Raw genomic sequence first — 15,684 nt, forward strand, 5'->3', positions numbered from 1 at the left:
AGAGGCCCTGTGTCACCGGATGTCTGCTGTGCACACCTGCTCTTTATTTTGCAAACAGCAAATAACCGAATAGTAACAAAACCAAAATCTTCTCCAGCCCTGCTGCCCCTGCAGTTACAACCTCATTTCCCTGCCCTCCTTCCTCCTGCCCACCTGTCCGGCCAAGCCCATCCGTCCCCTGCTCTCTGCAGAAACCGCTCCCATCCATCCGGGCTCCGACCCGTGTAGGCAGGCCCACCGTCGTGGCCGCAGCCTCCCCAGGCCCTGCCTGGCCACCCCTCCTTCCAACACCCTCCCCCTCAACTCTGGGGTCCCGGGACCCCACACTTCTGTTCTCCCACCTCCCCGGATTCTCCTCCCACATTAAAGTCTCTGGCCCTGGCCCTGAGCTCCTGATGGTTTAAGCTGTATTAACAGCAAAGACCACATCCTGCTCAAAGGTGTGCCCCGCCACCGCCACCGCTGGGCTGGGTGTGGGGGAGGGAGTCTCAAAAGACCCGCCCCTCTCTCCTCCATCCCTACCCACCAGCAGCCCTGCGTGCTGGTGGGCAGATGAGGAAACCAGGAGAGGGAAGCAGTGTCGCCTGGGGTCTCTGCGCCACTCACCAGGGCCGCGTCTCTGGAGCATCTGCTCCTTCCTGACACCACAGAAGTGTCACCTGCAGTGGCACTTGAGGGTCTCCTCAAAACCCTTGCTTGAGGAGGTGTCGAGAGAGCTGGAAACGCTCAGCTTGGGGAGGAGACGGCTCGGGGTTTCCAAACACTTGATCTGCCTTGTTCCAGAGGGAAGATCAGGACCTTCCGGAAAAATCACCATCATCTCTCTTTCTCTTTCCTCCTCCTCTTCTTCCCACTTACTACCTTTACAACAAGACATAACGATCTAAGCCGTTTCACTGTGATGTCCCAGACCTGACCTGTTCTGGACTAATCCTATTTCCAAACTAGATTTGACTCAAAAGAAAACAATGGAAAAACCCCTTGATCTTTCCTCCACCCGGTGATCCCATCTACTGTTTTCTCTTTCTACTGTTTTTTCCTGGACTAAGGAATGGGCTGAAAAAATATTTGCACGACTGATTCATTCTTTCCAAACAACTGCCATTGTCCAAAACATAAATGGCTGAGAACCATCCCCACTCGCGGGTCACCAGCGAGAGCAGGTAACATTCCGGGTTACTCCTCACAATCCCCCGTCATGCTGGGCAGAGGACACAGAGGGCACCCGTGACTTCCCGATGTGACTTCCCGATTCTCAGCCATGTAGCCACAAGCTTAGCACAGCATCCTTTGTTTCCACTGTGTGGTGCTTCTAGTGTTTAGATTCTCAGACATAAAACAAGCAAACCATCTGTTGTGGTCACAGTCTCTTCTTTTGTTGTCGTTACAGAACAGAAGGGAAGGTTTCCCCCACTCGTTTGTTCGTTCAGCCAATATTTTTTGAGTGGACTGTCCCGGGTGCTGTGACAGGGTGATAGGGTCTGTGCTCTCGAGGAGCCATGTTCGATTGGGGTGACTTAGGAAAGGCTGGGTGCTGCTGCAGCAACGGGCTGACCCCAGGACAGCTGTGGGTAACCCGACAGGAGGTTGGCCGGGCTCTGCTCCTCGAAGCCCCCTGCTAATGGAGGCCCCCCGGCTCAGGGCAGGCCTTGGGGGTTCACTGAGGCAGGGGAGGGGGAGGGGGAGGGTCGCTCACGGGTTGCCGCCCTCATATCCCGTCTTGTACCCCACCCCTGCCAGCTGAAAGGGTGCTGGGAACCGCAGAGGACCGTCGCCATCGGGCAGCAACACGGACACAGATGCTAGACACGGGAAAAAACAGACGGGAAAAGTCCCGGGCAGGAAGGCAGTGCCGCTCCGATGATGGAGGATCTGCCCGCAGTGAGAGGGGCCGATTCGAGGAACTGACTGAGGGAAGGTAGGCCACGGCACCCGAGAGTCACCCCGACCCGCAGTGACTCCCGTCCCCCCCATCCCAGCCTCCCCGCTCCCTGCACCCCACTGCCCGGACTCCGCCCGCAGCCTCTGGCCAGGGTTGAACAGTGGGGAAATGTACCATCTCCCACTCCTGTGGGCCAGCATCACCCTCGGGCAACAGCAGGATGGCCCTTCTCTGACTCTCCTCCTTTCCCTGAATGTCTCCGGAGTCACCCTGATGGCTTGGACTGACCGCGCTGTAGACCTTGGTGAGGGTAGCAGGTGCCTCGTGGTCTGTGCCAACTGCATCCCCTCCCCGCTCCATAACAGTAATCCCCATTTCGTTCAGATACTCGCCTCTAAGAAAGGTCACTTTGTCCCCAGCTTGGAGAGAAATCTCAAATAGTCTAAACCAATCGTTCAACCCTGGTGGCATGCTGGAATAGTATAATAATTTTAGGAACTTCTAAAAAGATACTAATGCCTAGGATCCTGAGCTTTAAAAACAAGTTTTTTTTTTTTTTTTTTTTTTCTTTTTGCGGTATGCGGGCCTCTCACTGTTGTGGCCTCTCCCGTTGCGGAGCACAGGCTCTGGACGCGCAGGCCCAGAGGCCATGGCTCACGGGCCCAGCCGCTCCGCGGCATATGGGATCCTCCCAGACCGGGGCACGAACCCGTATCCCCTGCATCGGCAGGCGGACTCTCAACCACTGCGCCACCAGGGAGGCCCTAAAAACAAGTTTTATATAGACTTTATTTTTTAGAGCAGTTTTAGGTTCACAGCAAAATTGGGCAGAAAGTACAGAGATTTCCCGTATGCCCCCTGCTCCCACCCAGCACGGCCTCGCACACCAGCAGCGACCCATGCCAGAGTGGTGGGCTTGTTACAGTCGATGGACCTACATTGACATGTTGTTAGCAAGGGTCCTGAGTTAGTCTACGTTCCGGGATGGAAACTGGGCATTAATATATACATATTATATATATGTATATATATGTTTTTTAAGTTCTGTAAGTGATTCTAATGTTCTGCCCAGGGTTGAGCACCCCTGGCAGAAGCCAGTACTGAAGTGTGCTTTCCCAGACAGTGACTAGATGAGGGTGGGCACGCCACCCAGCTGTGGGCAGTAGGGTGTGAGGGGAGGTCTATTGGGGGTGGATTCTGGGAGAGGTTCCTCCCTGATGAAAACAGAAGCAGCAGAAGGGATGCGTCCTCTTCTTAGAAGTTGGTGTGTCTGGATGTGACACCTGGAATAGTGCAGCCATCTGTGACCATGAGGACAGCCTCCTCGAGGCTGAGTAGACCTGCTAAGAATGGGGGCTCAGAAAGATGGAAGCAACTTGACCCTGCCCTGTCTTTGGAGTCTTTGTTATACGTGATGATAAGATGTCCTTTTAAAAAAAAAAAAAAACATTTGAAGTGTGTTTTCAGTTATTTACATTTGAAAGCATCTTATTGGATGGAAGGAATCAACCACTTTGTCTGGGACAGACTCTACCCTCCTCCCCTCCCCGGCTGGTGTCCATCTCTCCTCCTCTTCCTCCTGGTCTCTCCTTGTCCCAGCGTCTTCCCAGCAGGGCTGCTTGTTCTCCTACCTGAGATGCCTGCTCATGCTTTCTGGCAAGTCCTTCCTCCTGGGCTCCCCTCCCTAGCCCTGAAGCAACTGCCAGCTGGGCCTCCTGATTCTAAAGCCCTGAACACACCAGCTGCTCCCTTCGGCCACGGCTGACCCCGTGTTCTGTGCTCCGAACCAGCAGGAGAGACACGACTTGCCGCAGATCTGCTCTGGGACTGTGTCAGCCAGGTTGAGAACAGGACACGGACTCCACTGCAGGTGTTTTCAACAGAGAGAGATTAAATAAAGGGAATCAGGGGGAACTCCCTGGCGGTCCAGTGGTTAGGGCTCAGCGCTTTCATTGCTGAGGGCGCGGGTTCAATCCCTGGTCGGGGAACTAAGATCTCACAAGCGGCGTGGCACAGCTAGATGATAGATAGATAGATGATAGATAAAGGGAATTAGGTCTCTACAAAAACACAGGAAGGGCTGGAGGAGCAGGCGCTGGGCAAGGCCTCCAGGAACGGCTCCCAGGACACACGGGAAGGACACTCCTGCAGAGTTACTCCTCCACCTGGGGAATGAGACCCACCTCTGAACTCACTGCCATGGGCTGGGAGGTGGCACTGCCACCATAACTGCTCTTGACCCCAACCACGGTGGTGATGGGACACATGACGGCCGCGGCAGAAACCCCCAGGCGTCCATGCACTTGCTTACCAAGCCAAGTTGCCAATCTTGTATGTCAGGACAGAACTGAATTCTCACTGAGAGCCGTGGCTGCAAGAGAGTCTGGGAAAGGTGGTTTTTAGCAACACAGAAGCTGCCGGCAAGAAGGGTAATGGATGCTGAGGGCCAGCTGACCTACGGCTTCTTGATCGCCTAGTGGTTCTAATTTCAATGCTTACGTCCAGGGGTTGGTGTGAGGATGCGATGAGATAACGCAGGGGAAGCAGTTGACACAGAGCTGTACCAGGGCCTGGTTCATGTTCGTCACCACTGCTGAGACCTCCTCCTGCTGCCTCGGTGGTTCTCCAAGCCTCACTCTGCAATGGGCTCGGAGGTCACTCCTCGGTGGAGAGGTTTTGCTTTAGAAAGTTTAGAGCAAATGTTCTTGAGAGGGTGGCCCAGCAACGGCCAGGGCTGACCAAGGCCCTCCTCAGCACCAGCCTCCCCGGACATGCTGCCCCCACGCCAGCAACCATTGACTTTCCAGGCAGGAGTGTTATATAAGCTGCATATTTATTTTGTTTCTAAGAAATTTTGAAAATACCAAGCAGGTGTGGCCTCAGCTGCTTAATTCCTAACGGCAACAGAGATGGCTCGTGCAGGCGGCTACAGGCAAAGCCGCTGTCCAGGCTCAGAGCCAGGCCCGGCAGGACAGACAGCTCTGGGGCTACCCAGTAAGCCCACTCCCTCCCGGGAAACCCAGGATGGGAGCACCTCAGGAAAGCCGCGTGCCCTCGGGGGCAGGTCCAAGCGGCTCTCACCGTGGGGCTGAGCCCAAGGCCTCGGGTTCCCCACCTGGGACTGAAGCTCTCTGCTGGGAGGGCAGCCTCCACCTGCCAGGTACTCCTTCCAGGCTGCTGTCAACCCCGACGACTGGCTGCAGCGTTTTAGAAGCAGGAGGGTAGAGGGCTGGGTGGGGAGGGAGGACCGGGGTCGGTGAGAAGATGTTCTCACCTCTCTGGTTTGACCCAAGCTTTTAGGTCGAAAGATGGGGAGAAAACTCACACCTTCTGTTCCCTCACATGACAACGAGACCCTGCAGGTGCCAAGCTTTCCCGCCCAGGGAATGCTGCCCGGGCCTGGTGCCAGGGCGCCGCATTCACAGAACAGCTTTCCTTTGAGCCAGAGCCAGACGTACTAGTGTGACCTTCCGGGAAATAAATGTTCATGCTGGTAGCTGTTTTGCTGGAGAAAGACAACAGCTCTCTGTTCCCCGAAGCCTGTCTGCCTGGTAGGTGTTTACAGGGTCGGGGGCTGGTAGAAACTGGAATGACCCGTCCTCTCTCTCGGGAAGGCAGAGGGAGAGAGGAGAGGAGACCAAGCCTGACTAGATACCCTGGCAGGACGAGCATTTCAACACCGAGTTCTTCTTCAGAGAACAGGCCAACAGTTGCTAGACACACAGAGAAAAGTTCTCTTCCTCTTTCTGCTCCAAACCTGTGCTCAGTGTGATACAGGCTGGAGAGGCAGTTGCATAGCACAGGTACAGTGTCTCCTCTACACAACGCCCATGGCAGACATTATGAGTTGATCGCAGAACTCGTCTACTGAACTGTCTGAGGTGCACAGCACAGCAGTGCAAGGTAACATCCATGCAGAGCTGACAGGCTGGAGGAAAACTTGCCATCCCAGATGGAGCAGAAAGAAAGTGTGCTTTGAGATGAGACAGACGCAGCCTCATATTCTGGCCCCGCCACTTTATTTGGGCAAGCTCTGTATTTCCCTGAGCTTTGGTTCTCTCATTTGTAAATTGGAGATAAGCATATCTACCTGAAAAGGTTGGGACAAGATCAAATGTGATGATGTGTCTAATGCTGCTGGTCCAATTAGCACATAATCGAGAGACACCTCTACACACCCTCCTAAACTCAACACACGTTCTGCAGGAAATCTCTACAGATGAAAATCCTGTGAGCCAAGCTCATTTTTCTCTTGAATCCTTTTCTCCTCCTCCTCCTTCTCTTTCTCCTCCTTCTTCAAAAATATTTGTTATGCAACAAAATCTGTTATGCAGATTATTTAACCTTAAGAAAAGAATCTCAAGGATTTGTGCAGTGTTCATTGACCTAAAGGTAAATTCTGGGCCCCTAATAAGTTAGTCTCATCTGGTGCATACCTTTAGAACATCAGGAATCAAGGACAGAGTTTAACGAAGAAAGAAAGAAAAAGGACTCTAACGTCTATTAAATGCCTACGATGTTCCAGGCACTTCCATATATGTTAGCTCAGTTACTTCTTGTGTCAGTACTTTCTGTGAGGTTTAAAAAAAATTTTTTTTTAAATTTTGAATTGTGGTAGGGACTTCCCTGGTGGTCCAGTGGTAGAGAATCCACCTCACAATGAAGGGGACGTGGGTTAGATCCCTGGTCAGGGAACTAAGATCCCATGTAGTGTGGGCAACTAAGTCCATGTGCCACAACTACTGAGCTCACACGCCTCAACTAGGCCCACGTGCCGCAAACTACAGAGCTCATGCACTGTGGAGCCCGCGCGCCACAACTAGAGAGAGAAGCCCGTGGGCCGCGACGAAGATCCCGCATGCCGCAGCTGAGACCCGATGCAGCCAAAAATAAATTTAAAAAATAATTTAAAAAAAAATCTTAAAAAAATTTTTTTTCAATTGTGGTAAAATGCACATAATCTAAAGTTAAACATCTTAAACATTTCAGAGTGTATACAGCTCAGTGGTGTTAAGTATATTTACACTGTCATGCAACGAATCCCCAGAACTCTTTTCATCTTGCAAAACTGAAACTCTATACTCATTAAACAATAACCTCCCCTGCCCCTCCTCCAGCCCTTGGCAACCACAATTCTACTTTCTGTCTCTATGAATTTGGCGACCCAGGGACCTCATATGATACCTCATCAGTGTGTGTCTTTTGGTGACTGACTGATTTCACTTAGAATCATGTCCTCAGTGTTCGTACTGTTGATGTGTTGTGTGGCATCTGTCAGGATTTCCTTCCTTTTTAAGGATGAGTAATAGTCCATTGAATGAATAGATCACATTTTGTTTATCCCTCAATGGACACTTGGATTGCCTTCACTTTCTGGTTGGCTGTTTTTTTTTTTTCTTTGTAATTCTATTTTATTTTTCTTCCAGTTTTATTGATTTAATTGACATACAGCACTGTTTGTTTGAGTACAGCATAATGATTTGACTTACACACATCATGAAATGATTATCACAGTAAGTTTAGTGAACATCCGTCATCTCATACAGATACAAAATTAAAGAAATAGAAAAAAATATTTTCCTTGTGATGAGAACTCTTAGGATTTACTCTCTTAATCACTTTCATATATAATATACAGCAGTGTTAGTTTTATTTATCATGTTGTACCTTACATCCCTAACAGTTGTTTACCTTATAACTGGAAGTTTGACTGCCCTCAACCTTCCCACTCCCTCCCCCAACCCATTGCCTCTGTTAACCACAAATCTGATCTCTTTCTATGAGTTTGTTATTTTGTTTCTGAAGTATAATTAATCTACAACATTATGTTAGTTCCTGTGCACAAAATAGTGATTTGATATTTCTATACATTTCAAACACCACGGTAAGTCTAGTTACGATATGTCACTAGGCAAAGATATGACATAGTTATTGACTGTATTCTCCACACTGTACACTTAATACCCGTGACTCATTTATTTTACAACTGGAAGTTTGTACTTCTTAATCTCCCTCACCTATTTCTTTCCTCCCTTCACCACCCACCCTCTGACAACTACCTGTTTGTTTTGTATCTATAACTCTGTTTTGTTATGTTTGTTTGTTTTGTTTTTTAGATTTCACTTAGCATAATACCCTCTAGGTCCATCCATGTTGTTGCAAATGGCAAGATTTCATTCTTTTTATGGCTGAGCAATATTCCATTTCATAAATATATACACATTTTCTTTATCTCTGGGCATTTAGGTTGCTTCCATATCTTGGCTATTGTAAATAATGCTGCAGTGAACACAGGGGTGTACATATCTTTTCGAATTAGTGTTTTTGTTTTCTTCAGAAAAATACCCGTATGTTAATTGTTGGCTCATGTGATAGTTCTGTTTTTAATTTTGTGAGGAGTCTCCAAACTGTTCTCCATAGTGGATGCACCAATTTACATTCCCACCAACAGTGCACGAGTGTTCCCTTTTCTCTTCACCCTTGCCAGTACTTGTTGTATTTTGCTAATAGCCATTCTGGCAGGTGTGAGGTGATATCTCATTGTGGTTTTGATTTTCATTTCCCTGATGATTAGTGATGTTGAGCATCTTTTCATGTGCCTCTTGGCCATCTGTATGTCTTCTTTGCAAAAATGTCTATTCAGATCCTTTGCCCATTTTTTAAAATCAGGTTGTTTTGGGTTTTTGATGTTGAGTTGTATGAGTTCTTTGTATATTCTGGGTATTAACCCCTTATCAGATAGATTGCTTGCAGATATCTTCTCCCATTCAGTAGATGATACTTCCCTTCACTGTGGAAAAGCTCTTTAGTTTGATGTAGTCCCATTTGTTTATTTTTGGTTTTGTTTCCTTGCCTGAGGAGACATATGCAAAAAAAAATTACTAAGATCAGTGTCAAAGAGCTTACTGCCTATGTTTTCTTCAAGAAGTTTTGTCTTTTTTTTTGGTTGTGGTTTCAGTTCTTACATTTAAGTCTTTAATCCATCTTGAATTTATTTTTGTGCATGGTGTAGTTTAATGGTATTAAATATATTCATATCGTTGTGCAGACATGACTGTTACCCATCTCTAGAACTCTTTTCATCTTGCAAAACTGAATTTCTACACTGACTCAAATAGCAACTCCCCATTCCACCTTATGCTCAAGCCCCTAGCAACCATTCTAAGAATTTGACTACTCTTGGTTGGCTGTTTGTGATTGGTTGTCCTTAGGCTTTGACCTCCTGGCGTTGAGGCATTTACAGGCTTATGTGCTGATTTGCTTATGTAGGCCTCCTCGTTTATTTAACTTAACACTCCCCTGAGCAAACAGTTGGGTTCAACAAACCGCCTCATTAAAGGGGTGCAGGTGTGACAGAAAGTGGGGGAGGGGTGTCCTCTTGCCTCCCAGGCTGGCTAGGATCTGATGGGTCAGGGAGGGGCTTGCTCCGTGGTCTGGGAGCATCCTTGACCCTTCATGCTAGGAGGTCTGTCTCCCTAGCAAGACCACGTGAAGGACAGTAAGTAAGGCAGGGGTTTGCTCAGTGGGGTCACTATGAAGACAGGAGGCTGGGGTGGGGAGAGAGTGGCAGGTGCAGGGGTCAGGAGGTTGCAAGGAACCGACCTCCACTCACATCATCTCCAGTAAAACGTGAGGCTGGAACGATGGGGCATCGTCTCGTAGGAAAAGGAACAGCAAGGCCACAAAGGGACCGGACATAGAAGACATTGAAAAAACCAAATGAGTGAATGAATGAATGAATGAATGAATGAAATGGTGGCCCCCTCCCCAGCGGGGCACAGGGTCTCCCATCTCTGCCCCTCACTGGGGCTGCCCTTCTCTTCGCCTCCCACATGTATGCCTCCACTGCTCCAGGCCCCCAGCACCCTGTTTAATGCAGGATTCCCTCCAGCCTTGCCAGGGCCTAGCCAAGTCTGCACAGAGCTGCGCCTCCAGCCCCGCCTTATCTCGGACCCAGCTCCATGCCCACCCCCGAAGTCCCGGGAGAGAATCTGGTTGGCCCAGCCTTGCCTTAGCCGCCAATAAACTGTGGCGGAGAGGTGGTCACGTGGCATGTGGACCACCACCACCCCCCCCGCCCCCCGCCCCACGCCCCACGCCGGGCACGGTGGGCGGGGGCCGCAGGACCTGGTACGCCACGCATGTACCTCGTGCTACCTTGCCTGCCGCCTGATCGGCTTTCCCCTCAGGGCGCTCGGGCCTCGGTAATCTGCGCCGGCTGCACTCAAGGCTGGTCTGAATTAAGGCTCATTTTAGATGGAGGCGGTTGCTCCCACGTGAGCCGTCTAAAGCTCGGGCTCGGCTTCCTGTTTCCGCTCCGGCGTGGATCCCGTGCTGGCCCTCGAGGCGGTGCGTGGGCTCGGCCTGCCTTGACCTCAGTAAAGCCCCTCGTTTGAGGCCAGCTGCTCCGTGCCTGCTGACAACAGTGGCCTGAGCTCGGGGTTCGTGCTGGGGAGGGTTTCCTGCAGCTGGGCGCCCAAGCCCTCACTGTGGCTCCCTGGATGGCATCTGCGGGGGCTGGACATACGGCGGCTGTCAAGGCTGAGGCGTCTCCGAGGGCTCCCCCGGCAGGTAAGCAGCTGCCCCCTGACCGTGTGCTCCCCCAGCATAAGCCTTCCTGGGCGCTGGGCTCTCCCAGCCCACTGGGTGCTTTCCAAACCCTCCGGTTCGGGATGGGGGTTGGCCAGGGTGTGGGGGGGCGAACAGTAGCAGGTCACTGAGCCCCGACAGCCCCAGCAGTTTCTGGAAGGGTCATCTCAGGGACAACTAGGGTCAGTGGGGAGAAGCAACAGTAGGCCGGGCTCAGGAGGCCCCTGCCACATGGGGCAGGCCTAGGAAAGATGGCCTCGGGACTTGCATCTATTGATTTAAGAAGTAATGGTGAGGGCTTCACTGGTGGCACAGTGGTTGAGAGTCCGCCTGCCGATGCAGGGGACGTGGGTTCGTGCCCCGGTCCGGGAAGATCCCACATGGGAGCGGCTGGGCCCGTGAGCCATGGCCGCTGGGCCTGCGCGTCTGGAGCCTGTGCTCCGCAACAGGAGAGGCCACAACAGTGAGAGGCCCGCGTACCGCAAAAAAAAAAAAAAAGAAGTAATGGTGAGCTTGGCGCCTCCCAAGGCCTTCATCTTTGCCAAGGGAATTAGTTGGGGTGGGCTAGGGCAGCAATGTGCTGGGAAGGTGGGTGGAGGTGTCAGCCCAGTGGTTCTCAGCCCAAGCTGCACTCGGGGAAGTTACCTGGGTGGGTCTAAGAATGCCCGGCAGAGGAATTTCCTGGTGCTAAAAATCAAGAGAGTGATTATCCTCGGTGGGAATAGTGACTGAACACGATGCCAGGGGCCTTAGAGGAGGCTACTGAAGTAAAAATCTGTTTCTTGAGCTGGCTGCTGGTTACTCAGGTGCATTTAATTTATGAAAACTCGTGGAGCTGTTCACTTATATGTATGCTGTTCTGTACGAATGTTATACTTCAATAAGAAGTTAAAGAAAAAAGGAAAAGAAATTGCTGCCTGGGCCTTAATTTAGAACATCTGTGGTGGGACCTGGGTAGTGATATTTTTTTAAAAAGCTTCCAAGGTGATTTTTTTTTTTTTTTTTTGGCTGTGCCACACAGCATGTGAGATCTTAGTTCCCTGACCAGGGATCGAACCCACGACCTCTGCATTGGAAGCACAGAGTCTTAACCACTGGACCAGCAGGTAAGCCCCCAGGTGATTCTAAAATTCAGTCAAGGGTTAGAACTGCTGGTTTAACCCCGAATTTGGTATCCCCATCCCCTGGAGATGAGCTTAAGCATGAGTGTGTGTGATACTAGAGGAAGCTAGTTGGGGAACTTCTGGGAAAGTTATCTTGAGCCCAAAAGTGGCTTGAGACAGAGATTTGAATATGGATGTTGTCACAGGTGGTGGTGAGGGGAAGGGAATGAGATGCTCCGGGCTGCTGCAGCCATTTTGTAGTCATGTAGGAAAGCCAGGGGAACACAGCTGAGCCGACTGATGCATATACACTATGGATCTGATTTCCTGTACCAGTACAATACACAAAGCCTACATTTTCTAATTTGTTCCATCACCTCGATCTTGATCCTGCCCCTACCTATGATGCTTTTTTTTTGGAGGGTGTACCTCCCACAGTGCTACACACTGCGGTCCCCCTTCCACCTCCTGCCTAGCGCTCCCCTCGTGAGGGTGTCTTTGGATGGATGGGCTGAGAACACAACCTAGGCTGTCTCATAGCAGCACCCCTGGGGCAGGAAGGCTGCCCAGACCTCTGGTTGTCACAGGCTTTGGGTGTCTGAGTAACGAAGGTTTTCCTCCCCTTTTTCTAGACTGTTTTAAAATGTAGGTTTTATTATTATTCAGGGATGGCAGAGCCAGTAGATCAGGAGACGACTGCTCACAGTTCCCAAGAGGTGGGGACATGACATACAGGCCACTGGGGGAAGCACCAAGGTCAGTCAGGAGGGGAAACGTGGACAAGAGCCTTTCTCGTACTTTCTGGGGAGTAAACGGCTGAGGCAGGGCAAACAGGCTTCAGATCGGCTCGTTTGAATAACCTCGGCTGGCTCTGAGGCCTACGACTGTGCCGAGGTGTCTGGTACCTGCTCTGGGGTGATTAAGGCAGCTGGATGGTGGCCCAGACCCCTGAGGGACATGGTGGCTGGTTTGCTGTGAAAGGTGCAGAGTTGTTTGCTCTTGTTTGCAGGCAGAGTTGTTCGTATCTCTGGGAATGAGCTGGCCCTGGAGGGGTAGTCCCTTCAGGGTCAGCAAGGCCCTCCATGTCTTTTCAAGGCTTGATAGCCCATTTCTTTTTAGCACTGAATAGTATTCATTTTCATTCTTGTAAACTTCTCCCTGGCTGGAAATGCCCCCCCCCATCTTTTGGGCTTTGGGAGCCCTTGAACTTGGCAGGTCCCCCATGAGGACCTCCAGTCACTGTTGAGGCTTGGCCATCCCCAACCCTTGCCCACCTTGACGTCCCACCAGGGCCTGAGCCCAGGCGTTTCTGTGGTGAAGGTGCCTAGTGAAGTCTGGCTAGAGGAGGGAGGGGTGAGGGATGGAGGAAACGGGTTGGGCGGAGGTAGAGAGGGAAGCGGTTGCCAGATCTGGGGGGGTTGGGGGCTCAGGGGTGGCCTTGGGCATTTTGCAGGTGTTGGTCCTGCCCAGCTGTCCTTTGCCCTGATGATGTATGGGGAGGTGAGGGACCAGGCCAGAGTCCCTCACTCCCCAGTGGAGAGCTAGGTGCTTGGCAGTCACAGGGCAGGGAGGAGGGGTCAGAGAGGAACATTGGCCCCCTGGCCTGGGGGTGCAGGGCTCAGGGCAACCAAAGGGCAAATGCAACGCCTTTGGGCCTGGTGAAGTGTAACCAAGTGAGGAAAGGTTTGCAGGGGCCCGGCCCCAGCTGTTCCTGGCAGGTCCCTGGGCTGTCAGTTACCTGAGGGCAGGGCCCACAGGCCAGGCCTACCCCCAGGGGGACTTGACCTCTTGGTGCTGCAGGAGTTGCAGCCAGAGATGGCGTCCTCCTTGGATGGCTCTGTGCTGGCATTTGCTGCAGCGGGTCTGTGGCAACAGGGGAGCCTGAGGCCCGCCCCACACCCCCGAGGTTGCTAGGCCACCCAATTTGTCCAGGCCAGTGGCTTCTGTTCCAGTTCCACACGTGCTTCCTTACTGAGTCACTGAGCCCTTCGGGGCACGCTCCAGTGCCTCATGGCGCAATGAGGCTGCTGGGCACCGGAACCAGCTCCAAGGGAGGCTCCCTCTCCTTTGTTGCAAGCCTCTCTGACCCCAGTGTGTGTTGGGGGCTTGCAGTGACTCTCCACCCCCACCATTCCCAGGACCTGGTAGCTTTGGGCCCTTCTTCCCTGTGAGGGCCCTCAGCAGGCCTGAGCCCCTCACCGCTCTGCCCTCGTTCAGGGTCGGGGCATGGGGAGGGGGACGGGAGGGGAGAGGATAGAGATGGGACAGAGGAGGGGGGCAGGTCCCAGAAGCTGCAGGGTCTCCAGCTCCTCCCGTCAGGAGGTGGACGCCGCTTCCTCTTGTGAGCGTGGGCCAGCCCTGCGGTTAGCAATGGCCAGCAGTCAGAGGTGACCTGTGAAACTTCCCAGCTGGGTGTTGACATGGATGCGGCTTCCTCTTGCACTCCTGGAATGTTCCCTCGTTGGGCCAGCTCCACGCCATGAGATGCCAGGCTGCCCAGAGAGGTCCCGTGAAGGAAGACGGGGCCCCAGCAGAGTGCCCACTGACCTCAGGCATCCACGGTGGACCATTCCACCCAGGCGAGCCTTGGGGCAACAACGGACACATAGACACAGGTGCAGTAAAAGCACTACCCAGCTGATCCCAGCAACCCACGTGATATAAGTGGTGGCTGATTTAAGACACTTAAGTTTTGGGCATACAGGTGATACCATTTTTTAATCTGTTCAGCATCCCATCCTTTGGGGGAGCCGGCCTGGCCCCCTCCAGGTGGTCCCCAGCCCCCCTCCTTCCCACCCTTTCCCCTCTGTTGCCACCACAGGTTGGCTCTGCCCCGGTCTTCCAGAATCTCCCTCTGGGGCTGAATGTGTTTGGAGCTTAATCATCTCGTGGGCTTGCCTTTAAAAACCCAGATTTCCTCATTCTAGCTGCTCAGCTTCCTTCTAGATCACGTACCCCTCTCCCCACTCCCTCCACACCACCTCAAGTTAGTTTCTCCTGTTTCCACTAAGGAACCACAAATGACACAAACGTTGGCCGGAGGGAGGAGATGGGAGGCCGCTGTGCCCTGGACCAGGGGCTTGGGGACAAGTTCTCACCTGACAAGGGAGAGGTTCCCGAGGCCCCGGGGTCCGTGGCCCTGTCGCCAAGAGCCGAACTGCTGATCGTGTCCAGTGGGGGGTCTGCACAGCTGCCCCTGACCGCGGCGGGCCGTGGAGAGGGGCTCGCTGACCCCACAGCTCTCACCCGGCTGCGAGATGACATGCGGGGCTGGTTGGCTGCTCAGCTCTGACACTCCGTGCCGGCGCCCCTGGGCTGAAATCCTGGAAAACAACTGGGGGCAGAGCCCACAGGCGCTGCACGTGGCACTGGCTGAACTTGCAGTCACTGCAACAAGAGTGGGGTGTTCGCTGGAAAAGGCTGTAAGCGGTTGTTTGAAAGACAACACCTGGGAGGCCTGGGAAGCCCCCAACCCGAGGGAGCAGTTCCCCCGCTGGTGGGCGGTCAGGAATTCCCACAGCCCTGCTTGCTCCCAGGAGGCTCCCGGCAGCGATCCCGAGAGTAGCCTGGGGACAGAGAGCCTCCGCAGAGGGAAATGGAAGACGTCGTGGGTTTCCATCACCATTTGTGAGACAAGGACCTGCCCTCCGGACGATGAGTGTGCCCTGCAGGCCGGTCCACTGAATGCCCTCCGTCTGGGGGCCAGAGAGCAGTTGGCCCCTCGTTAGAATTGGCCCTGGGCGCCCCCTCCACCTCACCTGCCCGCCGGAACCTGGCTCTGCCACCCGGGAGTGCGAGTCTGTGTCTCTTCATCTGGGCCTGGGAGTCCTCAGGGCCCCCCAGGCCCGCCCACACCCGTTCCTCCTGGGCCTTTGCTGATGACCCCCCGGGGGTCAGCCTGGTGACTCTGGGGGCCCAGCGCTCTGTCATGTCTGGGGCCAGTGGGCCAGGCAGCACGTGGGCCGGGGGGCAGGGCCGGTCCCTTGGGTGGCGATGGCCCCTCCTCCCAGCCTTTACTCATTAGCCAGGCTGCGCGGTGCCCCGGCCGGCTGGGCGAGGCTGGCTGCGTGGGTGCTCTGACCTGCGGCGTGGCTGCTGCCCAGGCTTGGA

Source organism: Mesoplodon bidens, assembly GCF_964165515.1.
Source record: "Mesoplodon bidens genome assembly, chromosome: 19".
NCBI lineage: Eukaryota > Metazoa > Chordata > Mammalia > Artiodactyla > Ziphiidae > Mesoplodon > Mesoplodon bidens.